Raw genomic sequence first — 15557 nt, forward strand, 5'->3', positions numbered from 1 at the left:
GAAAGGCTGCTGAGATGAATTGCTAAAGTGAAGCAGAAACGTGTAATCAATCAGTCTTTCGAGGTGTGGTGCAGAGCTTATTGCAGGAGTAGTGCAGAGCACCAGACAGCGTTCCCTGACCTCGCGTGGCGAGCCCTGGCTAATGTGTCCGGTACCACGGCAGGCTCCCTGTGACGCGCGTACAGAAAGCAGCCGGGTTGCTCTTTCAGAGCCACCAACAGAGTGTTTATTAAGAAACAGAAGTGCTAAGAGCAAAACAGCAGTTTAAGGTGTTGGAGGCGTTTCCCTCGCTTGGCTGTGTATCAGTACTGACTTGCTCGCAGGCAGCAGTCGTTCTCAATGGATCACGCCCTTCTTAGAGTGACTTACGCAGGATCAGGTGAACATTGCTTAAATTTTGGCTGAAGCTGGGTCAGATCTGTCCCTAGCATTGCTTAAGCAAGCATGGAGCTCTTCCATGTGAACAAGTCACAATTTTTCCCTTAGCGTATGATTTGGTTGATTTAAATTGTGTGTCTTTTGGGCTGGTTAGGAGCACAGGTACTGTCCCCTGGATAGACTGTGTGTGTGGTGGCGGTTCTGTTGCTACAAATTTATGGATGAGTGTGGAGAAAATGTTTGCTGCTATGAGCGTAATGATTTACAATGAAAACTTGTCCTTCAGTGCTTTACATGCCTAAACTCCTCCTTTTCGCCTGTGTACATGTGTCTGGGTGTGAAAAATCCCAGCTCGTACTGAAATGAGGGTGACTTGGGATGTTCTGGGCTCCAGCATATCCCTGTCCAGCACCTTAACATCAGATTATGGTACTTGAAAGGGTTTCTGAAACCTGCGTGCGAAGCACTCGTACAGCTTTGGAAAAGGTTTCAATACCACTGAAAGTCCTGTCGGTCACTTGGCCTTTCCCAGATGACGTTCAGCCCACCCTGTGTGGACTGTGTGGATGTGGGAAAATAAGTTTATGGAGGTAAGTCCTAGTCTCAACCAATCCAGTATTCATAAAGTTTCGATATTCTTTCAGCTGTCAAGTCCTGCTCAAGTGAGATGATGCCCAAGCTGCTTGCCCTGAGTGCTGCTGATTGTACACCAAACCCAGTTTGCTGCAGTAACAACATTTATTGCAACCTGGCAGCGTAGCACCAGCTTGGTGTGGGAAGGTGAGCTTTGCTCAGTGACACGTGGCTGAGGAGATGCATGACGGGTTCCCAGAGGTGTGCCAGAGGTGCAAAGCAAATCCACCAGTCCAATGCCATCCAAAACAATAACGTCTACGGCAGGTGCTCCATGCAGGTGAAGAAGGCTGCCAGAGACAGGAGGTGCCGGCGAGATGCTTGGAGTTGTGGAAGGAGAATTGCTTCTCTACTCAGAGCTCCCTAAATGCTGACTCACATTAGGCTCCTGTCTCCAACGAGTACTAGTATAGTATGATGGGTGGTCTTCAAGGTGTAGGACCAGATCCTGTGCCTGTATGTGGGTGCCTCCAGTGCCCACTGGCCCTTGTGGCAAGGCGCTACAACACGCTTCTAGCCCAGGGGATCTGTGGTGCGGTATTGAAATTCCTCTGTGCAGTTTTTCCCCATCGGTTGCTGCATCCCTTGGCATCTCTTTGTCAGCACAGAAAACTTCAGTAATTAGCAAAGCACCACTGAGCTTGTGCGTGGCCGACGGACGCTATGTATTGAGATGCTTTTATTGCTGTCAGTAATAAAGGTAGTGATGCGGATGGCTCTCTTTCAGTAGCTCTGTGAGTCTAATGCAGAAGCAAAAGCCTGGGGCAGGATCTCACCCTCTTTGAGGGGAGGATCAGAACCCATACCCATAGGAGTATTTTAGGAGACAGCACACCCAAGAGGAGGCAGCCCTCAAGCAGAACTGCCTATTCCATTACTCTTCTGTCTCCCCTTGGTTCAGAGCCCCAAAAAGCGGTTTCCCCAGAAGAGAGGTAACGTGTGTGGCTCAGGAGTAGTTCTCGGTGGTTTTAGTCCTGCTGGAAGCCTCCAGCCTTGTGCTAAAAGCCTGCTGAGGAACCGTCTAGGTGTTTGGCGGATGAATACCCTGTTTTCCCTCAACTTCCCACACAGCTTGCAGGAGGGCTGACAGCTGCTGAGCAGGAGCTGTGCTAAAGCAAATCTTGGCTTGTTTGCTGTGGATGGCAGACCCAGGCTCAGAGCATCCTTTGTGGTTCTGCACGCCCAGGGCACAGATGGGGGAGTTCAGCCTCGGCTCCTCAGTTGCTTACTTCAAGGGCAGGTAGAAAGTGCGAGCAGGGTCTGATTCTGGCTCCGTGGTTGTTAATCAGAGTGAGTTTTCCTGCGCTGGCTGAGTTCCTGTCCCCGTAGGAAGTGGGTGAAGTCATGTCTCCCCTCCTGAGCCCTGGGCAGCAAAACTTGCTCTGTGCCAGATTCAGGTTATTCCTATATGGCAGGAGAGAGCAGCTAAACAGACTTCTTCAGTGCAGCACGCTGGGAGCTGGATGTGGAGCAGAGCTTGCCTTGCCCTGGGTCAGGGAGGGGTCTGGCTGCCTTGTTCCCCCGCCGCTGAGCTTTGCTGCCTGGCCCTGGAAGCAGGGGGTCCCCAGCACCGTTTCCTCCCCATTGCTGCTTGCTAGGCGTGGGGCAAATGCCAGCAGCCTCGTAGAATCATAGAATGATGGAGGTTGGAAAAGACCTTGAAGATGACCAAGTCCAACTTAACCCCGGATTGCCAAGCCCACCACTAAACTGTGTCCCGAAGCACCACATCTGTGTGTTTGTCAAACGCGTCAGGGGTGGTGATTCCAGCCTGCAGCGTAGAGAAGCAAGCCCTGCTGGAGCCGTCTCCTCCCTGGCAGGCTCCCGCCAGCCCCCCAGTCCCGAAGGCTGGCCAGCAGCTGCTGCTTAGGCTGCCCGCACGCGGGGGGCTGCTGCAGGGGGGTTTGGTACTGAGCACCGGAGAGCTACTGGGATGTGTGGTTTGGGTTGGTCAGTAAGCGTGATGAGCTGGCCTCAGATCTTCCCCTTCCTCTAAGCCAGCACCAACACTTGCACGATAGACAAGATCTCCTTAGGGCAACGTAAGCATAAAAAATAATAACAACATAATTTCTTGGGTAGATCTGGAAGAACTGGCTGGGGATCACTGTATTTAGTGCGGCAGCAATGCTCAGGGTGGCAGGGGATGTCAGAAGAGGATCTGGGTCTTCTGCCCTACGCAGGACGGCCTGAGCCACTGCCCTGAGGTGCCTCTGCCCTTCTCGGTCTAACCACAGGCAGCTTCTCTGTGCTGCAGCAGCCTCTGGAGCTGTGAGTGATAACCGCCAGCTTGAGAAAGCACCGAGGTTTCATCACAAATGGGGGAAAATGAGGCATGAGATCACAGGAAAAACCAAGGCATATGAAACACGATTAATTAGGGAGCTGATGTGGAGCTCTTCAGTCACCTGTGGCACGACGGAGAGTTTGGTGTGGTGTGTTAGAACCATTTGGGTTTGGTGAAGATGACGGTAACTACAGAACCGGGTGTGCTCGGCTGGCAGCAGGGCAAGCACAGCCTGTGCATCTCGGCCGCGGTGGGAAACTGTGGTAGGGGCTGCATCGCGTTGCAAATGGGCCGAGGGGAATTGTCAGGGGCGTTGCTGACTGCTCAGCTCCTGCACAGATCAGCATGGGGTTCCCAGCCGGGAATGTCGGTGTGTTGGGGTGCTGAATCCCTTTCTTCAGCTGAAATTGATGCTGGGCTTAGCTGGATCAGCTTACGTTGGTAAATGAGGCCACCTCTGCAAGGGCTTGGCGGTGTGTTAGTGGCCACTGTACACACGCAGGAAGCTCATTAAATCCCAGCCCTACGTGTTTATTGATGTTTGAGGCTGAACGAGTAACGGCAGCACGGATGTGCCATCACCTCTGGGCATCTCAGCTACTCGCAAGAGTAAAACATTACCTTGCTGTGATATTAGTCTGTGGTTTTGTGCAGACTTTGGAGAAGACAACCACCTCTGCATGCCTCTCTTCTCTTTCCTTTAAGAACCCCCTTTCTACCGAAGGTCCTGTCATCTTGCCAGGCTGGCACTGCCATCAGTAGCTTCCAGGAACTTGTTTGAAAACAAAATGAAAATCCTATTGGCTTAGCCTCTAGATCAAGCCTTTGTCTTTTCTCTCTGCAAACCCACGGATGGATGTGGATAGGCAGCAGGGTTTAGCTGAAGTTCAGCCCTTGCTGTGTTGCGCTTCACGTTCCTGAGATCACTCAGATTGCTGAGCCCTCGCGGTTTGTACTGACTCCAGCCAGAGCAGAGGAGGCTCAGGACTTGCCAGAAGTCTCGGTTTTGGCTGTTTTGTTCATCCCCAGAAGCAGACTTCCATGTGACGCCGCCTATCCCGTTCTTAGCCTGTGAAGGATTTCTGGAGAATGTAGTTTTCATCTCTTTGCAGGGCATCCTGGAGTGCAGCTTGTCTCTTCTATCATCAGTGGAAATCACTAGTATGTTCTTAGGTGCCATGAACCCTGGATGCGTTTCGGGGCAGAACTGACCATTCATTAGTCTCCTTTCCTCGTGGATCAATCAGCGTCTGCTGAGAAGCAGAAGAGTAGCTTGAAGGGTGATTGATATATGAAGTGGCGTATTAAGCATGTCTTTGCCAGGCAATCAGAATGAAGGTTCCTGCCCTGTTTTTCCCCATGGGCCAAAAGCAGTGTTTCAGTGATCAGCAACCCCAGCGTATCATGGCTGTAGTACCAATAATGATTATATATAGCCCACGGCATCCTGGATATGCGGCAGCGCTGTCTTGTGTTATCCAACAGTTTCATTGTCCTTTCAGTCCATTCTGCGAGGCTCCTTCACGCTGGGCAGCACAAAGGCTCTGTGCTGGCTCCCAGATATTCCTGCGCTGGAGTATTTCATCCCGTAAGAAAGCCAACAGCCCTTCCTAAGCACAGTGCGGAGGAGGTAATGGGGAATCCTTTGGGTGCTCCATTACAGGAGGATGCACAACAAGGAGCCTGGTGGAAAGCAAGGTGACTCCTAAGTGCAGGAGAGCCGTCTGAAGAGCCTGCGACCTGTCCCGTAGACGCTGTGGCTGGTCATTGCTCTCCATCTCCCTTTTCCTGCCCATCTGTTGTCTCACGGTGGCTTGCAGTGCTCTGGGGTAGCAGATCCTTTCCTTGCGATGGGCTGCATGGGCTCAGAGGGGGCTTTGCTGGGGGCTTTAGCTGTTGACAGCATCAGCTGTGGCAGCAGTGATGATTAGGGTGCCCTGAGCTTTGTTGTAGCCTGGGCAATGGTCCTGTAGAAACCCCTGTGCTGGCAGCAGTTATTTAATGGTGAGGTTTATAAACAAGCTGCTCCTAGGGCTGGAGTAACTAGCACGATGGTTTTAATGATGTCTGAAGGTAGCTCATGAGCACTGCCTCCGAGAAGCACTTAAAAATGACTGTCGCTGCCCTGTGTTTTGCTCTAGTGCTGGAAATACGAGCGTGGGGACTGACAGGTGGCCTTTGTCAGAGACCCAGCACACTTTGTAGGTGATGCCATTAGCTTCCTGACAGCAAAACAGCTCAGAGCAGCGCTCCTGACTCTGACCGAGGTAGCTCTGTGGGAGGTGCAGCCAAAAGCATATGGTGGGGAGGGCTGGATCCAGCCGCAGGGGACTCCTCTCGCTTTCCAGAGATCGTTAGCCTGGTGAAGTGACTCCCTTCTCCGGTGGTGAAGTGGTACCAGCAGACCTTTGCATGCTGTTTGAAAAACCAGAATATGCTGGTGATGGTGAGGCAGTTGGGTATCGTGATAGTAGCAGGAGCAAAAGAACTGCTCAAAGGGTCGATGTGGAGGTACAATGACACTTCTGAGTGAAGAGCTCGGCTTTCGTTGCTTGCTTGTATTTTCAGTGAAAAAGCAGCAGGACCTGTCTCTTTTAGAAGAGGTGAGAGCCAGGCATAGTTTTCTGACAAACTGGGCAAATTAACTTAAACTTGCTTTCCCTGTTACCCAAATATTCTGAACCTGACTGTCATGCACTCCTAAAAAGGTTTAAAATCCAAATTCAGCGAGGAGGGAGTTACAGGGATAGAGGGAGAATATTACGGTGAGGACGAAAGGCAGCAGAGTGCTGTTTTGTTTCTCTTCAGTCTAATCCATCTGGCTACCAGCTTCCTAATATTTAGAGCAGTAATCGATGGAGGAAGGTACTGGCTGTTGAATGCTGGGAACGCATTCTTCATAAAACCTGAAATTTGTTTTGAAATCTTGTTCAAGGGTTTGCTTAATATTCGGAAAGATATTTTAGCTCTTCTGTAAATTCCCTCTCCTCCTGCACAACAGGCCCCCCAGAGGATGACCCAGTGCTGGGTTTCTTACTTTCAGATAGTTAAAAGTTACCATGATGTGCTGAGATACCGGTGGCCATAGCCATGCAGATGGATGCTGGAATAAAACACGGTGGTGTTCCCGCTGTCTCAGAGAGCATCGCTCAGGAGTGCACAGCCCAAGGCACCTGCTCTACTGCTGTGTAAGAAGCCTCTCTTTTAATTTCAAGTTCAGGTGTTGCTTTGTTCAGGTTGCAGAGTGAGCTGTGTCCTGCTGTCTCTGGGAAATACGTCAAAAGCATGTAAGAATGAGAGAGCTGACAGCCTGTAATAAGATCATCGTGTTGTGTAAGTAACGATAGGGCAGGTACGTCTGGATTCAGTAAATGTGCTTTCATGGCAGCAAAGCGTCCCAAAGCACAGACCGACGGACATTACCCCATCAGGTGAAATAACTAGGGCTACGTTGCTGGTACAGTACAGAGATTGTTTTGTTGTTGTTTTTTTCTTTTCCTCCAGACTTATATATTAAACCATCAAGAGTCTTAAATAAATGTCACATCTGATTTGGCACCCAGGCCGTGAAGCCTGCAGCTGCCCTGGGCCAACCCTGACAGCTCTGCTGTGTCAGTTTATCTGCCTGGCAGAAAGACCTGCTGCTCCCTCCTGACTCGCTGGCGTCTGCACGCTCTCGTCTGTACCGGGAGGTTTGTGGGTTTACACAGTCAGCACGATGCCAGATCCTTCTCTCTGTGGTAGAAGGTGCTCCGGCAAAGCCCTCCAGCCTTCAGAAGCGTCCTCGGTGCCTGCAGCCGGGAGTGTAAGTGCTCTCCAGGAGAGCAGCGGTAGGGGATGCTTAGCAAAGCGTGTAGAAGCAGGCAGTGCATATGCTTTCTCCCTCGTGGGCCTTGGAGGCAGCATTTTTCTGTGCTGGAGGCTTTATTCACGTCTTTGTTTAATCGCTTCTGATGGTTTTACCTTCCAAGCCTTTGTCCAGTTGCTTTGTGGATTTATAGCGATGAGCGCCTGTAGGCACCTATGGCAGTACGTTCCAAAGGAAGGAATATTCCTAGGAAAAGTACTAGAACTACTTTTCTCTCATTTTAACTAATACCATTTCAGGCCCTCGGGTTCCTGTTTTACAACAAATTGTGACAACTTTTTCCTCGTTCACTTTTTCCCAGGCCATTCATACTTCTACAAACCTACCTATCTCCTGTGTGGTTTCTAGGTTGAGGAATCCTGTTCAGTCTTCGTATAGAAGCTGCTCTGTACTTCGGAGAAGGGCAGAAAGAACAATTAAATTTCAAAGGCTTCAGGTTGGTTTTTAAGATCAGAACTATACCCATTATTTCAAGACCCACCTGGCCATGGGTTTAGACAGGGAGATCATGATAGTTTTCGTGGAGTTCATTTTGCAGTACTTTGTTGTCTCGTAGAGCATTTTTCATGTCATGTTTCAATGAACCCGAGTTGTACATGCTCAAAGCACTGTGCATGTCTCCCATTTCTTGGGTCCTGCTTCCTCTGCTTGCCAACGTACGCCGAGGATTCAGCGGAGGGGGGAGGCAGTGCTTATAAAGCACACCTGCCTCTGTAACGCTTCTGAACCTCAGTTATTTTTCTACGCTAAGTTGTCCGTTCCAGAAAGCAGGCTGTCCAGTCATTGGAGACGTCGCTGTTTCTCTCGCAACATAACTCATCTCTGGCCACGAGTCCCTCCCACTCCTCCTGGGCTCCCTTAAGAGCAGAGAAGTTGAGGTTATACAGGCACGAAGGCTGAACTCTCCATGTGTGGAGGTGAGGGAATGGCTGCAGAGATCTGTTTAAAGGGTGATTCCTTCCCAACCTCCCTCCAAGAGAGGGGCTCTCTTTCTCCTGGCACGGCTGTGATTCGCCGCATTGTGTCTGCCTTAGGGTTTAAGGAGTCCGTGTAGGACACCGCCAGCTCTCCCCCATGCTGTTGCGTGGCCGCCTTGGAAAGGCAGGTCCATCCCCTGGCTGCCTTGCTGTAACCCGTGCAGCGAGGAGAAGGCTCTGCCTCGGCAGGGGGATGCTCTCCAGGGATGGCCGGGTCGCTGCCCTTCTCAGCTGGGGCTGGCTCTGAGGCTTTAAACACGCTCCACAGAAGTGCCATTTCAACGGAGAATGTCTCGTGTTTGTGGTTTGCTTCTCACCTGGAAACCCTCACCTGCAACAGGCAGAGTAGGCTCGGTGCTCAAGTTTGAGATGGTTGACTCCCAGGAGTTGCTTGGTTGGGAAGAATGAAGGTTTGGAAGCTCTGGCAGTGAGGGACGCTTTGGTGGGGGTCTCTTCTGGAGGGTGAAGTGCTGGCGGGTGCTCCAGCAAGACTCCAGGCGTTAATCGGCTGCTGTGTGCAGCCAGGGGCTCTCTCCTCTTCGGTCTGAGGTGGAAAGCAAAGGCGTGCTCGCTCGGGTTGTGGGACAGCTTGGGAATACTCGGTGCAGACTTGCACGCTCAGGCACAGGCACCGACAGGCTCCAGGCAGAAGAAATGGGCTTGCAGGGCTGTGATGGGCAGGTTGGCGTGGGCCGTGCCCCACCAGTCTCGTTCCGACCTGTCTGCACAGACACACAGCAAGTGAGGGTGCTGCTGCTCCAACACAGTGAAGTTCTCATCTGCGTCCCATCCTGCCGTGGGCTGTCACTTTGCTTGCCTCCCTCTTCTGCCTACATGCCCCAGGCACCTTGGCTTGTTGGCAACAAGGGATCAGGAGAGACACAACCCCGGTGGCGTGCTTGCAGGAGACTCTGGGCGAGCCGTGACCGAGGTGGGACTCCTGAGAGTCACCTGAACGACTCAGATGCAGAATTCCCTGGGACCCGAGTGGGATGGCAACCCAAAGGCCACCTGGGCACATCTGAAAAAGTCCCCCTGTAGACAGGGTCACCTTGGGGATAAATCTTCACAAGCCCACCCAGAAATAAGGTGCTTAAGGTGGTGTCCAGGACATCCTCGTGCTGTACACATGCAGCTATCAGGCTGTGATAAAGGTATTGATCTGTGGAACTGCTAATACAGCTAAAGGCTGTGACACTTCTGTTCCCTGTGGCTTCCTCTGTTCCTTGTACTCCCATCAGCAAGGGCGATGAGCAAAGTCTCGCTTTTGCTTTGTTCCAGGTGAAGATACTCACACAAGCCTTCATGGAGCCGCTGAAGATGTCAACATCAGGCTAGACAGGAACTCCTTGACAGCTGGGAAGACCTACATCACGCTGTCAAACCACAGATCCGTGGTCATCCACAATCGGAGTAAAGTCATAGCCCACTCCAGTGGAAGGCTTTTGTTAGTCAAGAAGGGGAGGATCAGGAGAAGCTGAGGTTCGTTGGGAAGATTCATTTCAGTAAGACAGGCTGCCCAAGGGTAAAACTAACGTATGGCCTCAGAGGGATGTTGGTGCTTTTTTGAATGGCGTAGGACAAGTAAACCATCCACGACACCAGGGTGTCCCCCCCTGGGCTTCAGGGTAATGGAGCTCAGTGCTTCCCATTCCGGTTCCATCCATGTTCCAGCTCATGTTTTGGGGAGGAAAGGTCGCATTTCCTCGGAGAGCAAATTGCCATCTGTGGGAGCCCTAAGTCAGTGAGGCCAGGTCCCTGGGCTCGCAGAGGGTCTGTGAGGCTGAGGAAGGTGTCGGCACTCCTTACCTGGGACTGCGTTGAGCGGTAGCCCCTAACAGCTGCAGGCAGCGTACCTGCTGTGATATTCACTGCAGTTTCTTCCCCTCCAGCTTTGATAAGATGGCAACCTTCTTCAGCCTTCTTGTCCAGTAGTGCGCAGGGCAGGGTGCTTTGCTGGCCCCGAACGTTGAGGCCATCCGGCTGTAGGATGCTGAATTGCCTTGCGCTGTCCCGGCTTCCAGCACAGCGAGGTATCCCTGCCCCTTCTCCGGGGCTCGGAGAGTTCGGAGGTGGAGGGTTCTGCGGGGAAGGCAGGGCAGCACAGGACTTGGAAGTGCCTTTGGGCGTCAGCACCTGTGTCTTCGTGGTGCTGAGAGGTGGGGCAGGCTCTCCACAGGGTGTCTCTGAAACTTTGAAATTCCGTTTGGGGCAGCAGGGAAACACTTCTAGCCCAAGGGGATGCACTGGAAATGACACTTAAAAGCTGGGGTGATTTAGGGAGTCCTTGTGTGCCTTCTCAGAGTTGAATGGCTGTAGGTGTATAGGAGTTAGTCTGAACCCAGAGCTGGTCAGGAAACTGCCTTCAACTGGAGAACTTTTTGAGGGCTTCTGAGCAAATAAAGTTCAGTGTAATTAGGTCAGAAATGCCTTGAAGGCCAAAACTAGTTTTCCACTCTTCTCTGTTTTTAATTGCGCAGTGTGTGACTTCTGTGCAAGATCAGTGTGTTAACAGAAAAAGTCTCATGACCTTCTCTTAGTACGTCCCTGCGCCATTCTTTTAGCATCTCTTCCCACCTGCCTATCTCAGATGGGACCCTGAGTGATCCTCTCTCCCCTCAGAAGCAACCAGGTTTCCCCACAGTTAACTTAAACCCATTTTTTTCCAATGGCACTTGATCTTATGCCAGCTCGTGTTCTGTACTCTGAGCAGAGTGCTTTGTTCTTCCTTACTTGCAGTCTTAGAGGTGGTCATAGCTCCGAGGCCTCTGTGCTGCTGTAGCAGAGGCTTTTGAGATGTCAGAGCAGAGAGGACCTTTCCAATGGGAGGAGGCAGTTCAGCACCCTGCGCTTGGCTGTCACCCCAAAAGACCTGGATCATCACAAGGTCTACCCAGGGGTTTGCTCTGTCTCCCTCCTGCAGGACTTTCTGGGATTCAACAATGGAATTATTGTCTGTTGATGAAGGCTTAGTTGAGGGTTGCTCATCTCGGTGCCTGGAAGCCCCCCTCATGCACAGCGCTGTAGGTCAGCCGTGGAAAAACATTTCTCATGACACTCCACAGGGAGCAAGCCAAAGAAAGTATTTTTGGCACTGGTGACAGCATTTGCCCGAGGCTCTGTCTGCGTGCTGCTAGTAATGTCCATGGCTGTGTTTCCTTTCTAAATGTATTGGAATTTAGCTGGGTGGTGATTGCGGTCCTGTTTATACCACGTTGCCCTGATGTGCTGTGTATGGAGCCTTCCCCTCATCGCCCTCGAGTAGTCACCTGCTGGTCCTTGGTGGCCAGGGGACTGGAGCGTGAAGGGGGCACATCCACGTGCCAGCTGGGAAGCAAGTGCTCTGCAGCAGTGCTCCCTTCTCACCTCTCGGTTGCGAGCTTTAAACACTAGAATGATTGCTGCTACAACTACCGAGTGAGGGAGAGGTGACCTGTGTCAAAGCTCTGTGGAGAAGGCCAAAAAGAGAAAAATGTTGCAGTGGTTCAAGGCTGGATGTAAGGGTTTGCATTCAGAGATGCTGGTCCTGCCTTCGTTATTGGGTGATGCTAGGCAAAGTCCCTTCACCTCTCGGGGCCTCTGTCTTCATGCATATAAACCCATTAATTTCACTGAAGTGATGCAATGCCTGAAAGTCCGTGAGTTGGCTTTTCAAATGCTCTGGGATCCTCTGCTGGATGGCAGTGTAGGCAGTGGAGCAGATCTAGTTTGCTTATCCCTGCCAGTCCAAAAGGGAAGGTAAAAAAGAGTGATGCTGGTAACCTGCAGCTGAATCCCAGCTGCTCTCCCCTTGCCAGCGAAGCACTGCAGTGTGTGCTCCTTCATCTTCATCCATCTCCCCGAGCACCTCTACGGGAGGAAAAGCCATCTGAGGGTGTTGGTGGGTTGTCCATTAGTCGTGGCAGTAGCTTTGAGCCAGGAGGCTCTCCTGAGGGCTGCTAGCTTTCAAAAACCTCCTCTTAGCTCGTGAGTGTGGCGTAAAACTACCTGCCGTGCCAGCGAACAAGTGATAACCTGATCTGCTTGGGACCCCGTGGCTTGGGGTCAGCCCCTTGCTGAGCTGCTCCTGCTGTTCCTCCCCCAGTGCGTGGCTGCTCCTGCGCTTACGCGACAGTCTCTGCAAATATGTTGTTTATTAAATGATCTGCTTGGTTTGTGTCTCCCCATGGCTGCAGGGGCTGTCTCAGGCTGCAGAAGCAGGAGGAGAATGAGAGGGATTCTTTTCTCAAGCAGCGTGCAATGGACCCCACGCTCCAAGAACGCCTTTCCCTTCTCTCCCGCGCCTTCCAGAACCAGAGGGCAAAGGTGCGAGAAGACTCTATGCTTTTCTCCAGTGATATTTTTGCCATTGAGCCGGTGGTAAGCAATAGCTGAGAACCTCTCTTCCTCCTCCTCCTCCTCCCTGAATGAGGTCACTTGGCAGATACCCGCGTCAGCGTCTTGATGTGCCGAGAGGGAAGACATGAGGTTTCTAGTGAGGCTGGGAGAGGTTGTTGCAAAAAGCGTTTCTAAACAGTGAGCTCCTGGCAGGCGGCGAGAGCCTGCCTAAAGCTGAGCTCTGCTGCAAGGGCTATAAATTAAGGGCACTTCATAAGTGTCCTTACAGTGTTCAGGGGTACTGATTATTATATATAAGGGCAGGCCTTACACGTAGCGTATGGGGATTAACCATGGGCATTAGTTCACCTATTGAAGAATGAAAAGGTCCTCTATGGAAAGGAGGCCAAGTTCAGCCCGTTTAATCACGGAAAGACCAATCCCTTCATATAATCTGGATTTATACCATGTGTGACTCTCCCTCCCAGCATCGTCTGTGAGCCTGCACGCAAGGCTGGCAGCTTTAAACGAACTTTTTGAGTTTCATTGCAGACTTGGAGAAAACTTTTTGCTTTTGTGTTTGTGCAATCAAAACCTCATGTCCTTCAACGAAACAGAGCCCTGACTGAGTATTTGCATGGTCTGAGATGAAGAATGCCTGCTGCCTGAGCAATGCAAAATCCCTTCTCATCCTGTTGCAAACGCTAGAATAATCCGAGCCTCTTCTTTCTTTTATAGTAGGTGAAACTATTATTTTTTTTTTTTAAGGAAGGGGATCTTGTTCTCTTCTTGGTTACTCCTATAGCCCGAATGAGGCTGAGAGCCCCCCATGTGAGCACAGCTGCAGTTTCACACCACTGCAGCTGAGAGCAGCATGATGGGACCAAGAGCCTGTGTCAGAGCAGCAGGGGTATTGCAGAGAGCGGGAGCCGATCGCCTGAGCTGTGCCAGCTGGTTTTGGAGCATGTCGCAGGGCTCCTGCTTCATTACAACTGGGCTAGGTCTCCATAACGAGCTTAACCTTCTCTTGGGCTCCTGAAGTGCATTAGGGTGAGGTCCAGCAGCCTGGCTGCCCGCTGAGTCCTGGTGCTCCGTGTAGCGCTGTACGGACCCAGAGTGTAGCCTGGCCTCAAGTCTTGAGTGGAAACCTTTCCTGAATGGCTGTGTTGATGTTACAGTTTGCTTAGGACTGGGTGTAAGTGGGATACTACAGGAGTCGTTCCCCTCCTGGCTGGTTCAGCATTATCAGTCTTTAGATTTCCATTAATTCCATGATTTATGGACCAATGGGTTTCACATTCATAGTTTTGCTGATGTCTGTCTTCCCCCCTGGCGTACGGGTGTCTTCACATCAAATGTTAGTCTTTTTTCCTATCAAATGTAAAATCTAAAAATCCACTGCTGCTGACTTCCACAACCTTCTCCCCGGTGAGAGTCCCGTAACTTGTAGCGTGGACAGAGACCCTTCTTGCAGCGCCGTGTAAATCTGCTGGAGGGGCCCCACCAGAGCTGGGACCTTGCTGCCTCGGACCTTCTGGCCAAAAGCGGCGGCTGCTCTTCTCACCTATCACCTGTGGTGCCTGGGAGCACCCTATAGAAAGAATCAAACCCTTGGAAGAAGCGGCTGGAGGTTCCCAGAGGTTAGGAGGCCGCTGGAGGGACGATAGCCTTGGAAAGGCTCTCTGGGCAGGGTGGCTTTGCAGGGTTTGTGCAGCAGCTTTGCTGTGTAAGCGGGCCGTTAGCTGCCAGGGGTTGCTCTCAGTGGAAGCTGCAGCAGGCTGTTTCAGCCTGTATAAGGTTAACTTGCTGATGAAAATAATAAGAGAAAAGAGGAGGAGCGGTTTTGCAGTCAGCCTGTGACCATGAACATTTTGAGCAGCCGTCCAAGCCTGTGGGAAACAAGCTGTTCTGTAACTCTGACTTCCTGAGTGCATCTCGAAGTTGATTTATTTTTGCAAAGACGCATGGTATGTCAGCAGGAGCATCTGTGGTAGAAGCCCAGGTGGCTCTCAAAGGACAAAGTCCTTGCTTTTTGCTGCACCTTCCCCACCACAGCTTAGCTGTAAGTCACAGTACAGACACGTGGGAGCTGACTCCTTGGAAATGGAAACCAGAGGAAAGGGAGGAAAAGGATTTGTAATCATTGCTCTTACCTTGACAAGTCATCACTGTCTTGTCATTGCCTGGTAGCGACTCCTCAGTGCCACGTGCCAGCTCTGAGCCGATGGAGGTGGTCTTCAAGATGTGCAGGTTACGCAAGTGCTACTGCTGTTGGTGCAGAGGTTGGGCCAGGAGATAACAGCGATATTTGTTCCTGCAAACGTCCACCTCAGCTGAGGTGCCCAGCTGGTCCCCATCCAAATGAGAGGGGACTGCAGAGCACTTTGGTTTTTGGCAGAAGGCGTCATCTCCAGTGGGAGCTATGGTCCATCCCTCCGCTCGCTGTGGGTTCGGTTATTGATGGGAAGGGGCAGATACTGGCTTTGGCGCTGCCTTTTCCCTGAGTGCCCTGAACTAACAGGATGCACTTTGGGGAGTCACTTCAGTACTTGTGTTGCCAGCTCTGTCTTTGGGGGGTTTGGTGTGCTTTGAGCAGTGATTTCCTTTCCATGGATCACCTTCTCCCTCCACCAAACAAAGCAGGCCGACAGTTGGTGGTGCCCCACTTTCCAAGACCAGCTTTTTCCTTTTCAGGCTGGTGGAGGTTGAGGAGATTCGCATTATTTAGGGGCTGAGGGAGGGGAAATAGGATCTGCATCTATTTATGGTTGGTCTCCTTATTGAGGTCACTTCTGTAGCGGTGAGTCATGGTGTGCCGTCCCCTCGGGTATCACGTCGGCATATGCTGTAGCAAAGCCAGGGCACAACAGCAGGAGTTTTTGTGCTGGATCATCATACATCCACCGTCTGTATTTTATGCCACCTGCCAGCTGCAGCCTGCCTGAGGCTGACATTAAGCCAGAAGTGTTGCAGTATCGTGTTCACAGCACTGCATAGTTGCATTTCTGTCCTGGCAAGCATCCACGGTAGTTTTCCATGATCTGACTCAACTGCCATCTTACGGAGAATATGCTAGCCGCGGCAGACCGCTGGCTCC

At 51.5% G+C, this 15557-nt stretch overlaps 1 pseudogene; it reads left to right on the forward strand.

Annotated features, from left to right (window-relative positions):
- Positions 1–15557, forward strand: part of LOC129736190 (hydrocephalus-inducing protein homolog) — a 59928-nt pseudogene that overhangs the window by 22936 nt on the left and 21435 nt on the right.

Source organism: Falco cherrug, chromosome 5 (assembly GCF_023634085.1).
Source record: "Falco cherrug isolate bFalChe1 chromosome 5, bFalChe1.pri, whole genome shotgun sequence".
In the NCBI taxonomy this organism is placed as follows: domain Eukaryota; kingdom Metazoa; phylum Chordata; class Aves; order Falconiformes; family Falconidae; genus Falco; species Falco cherrug.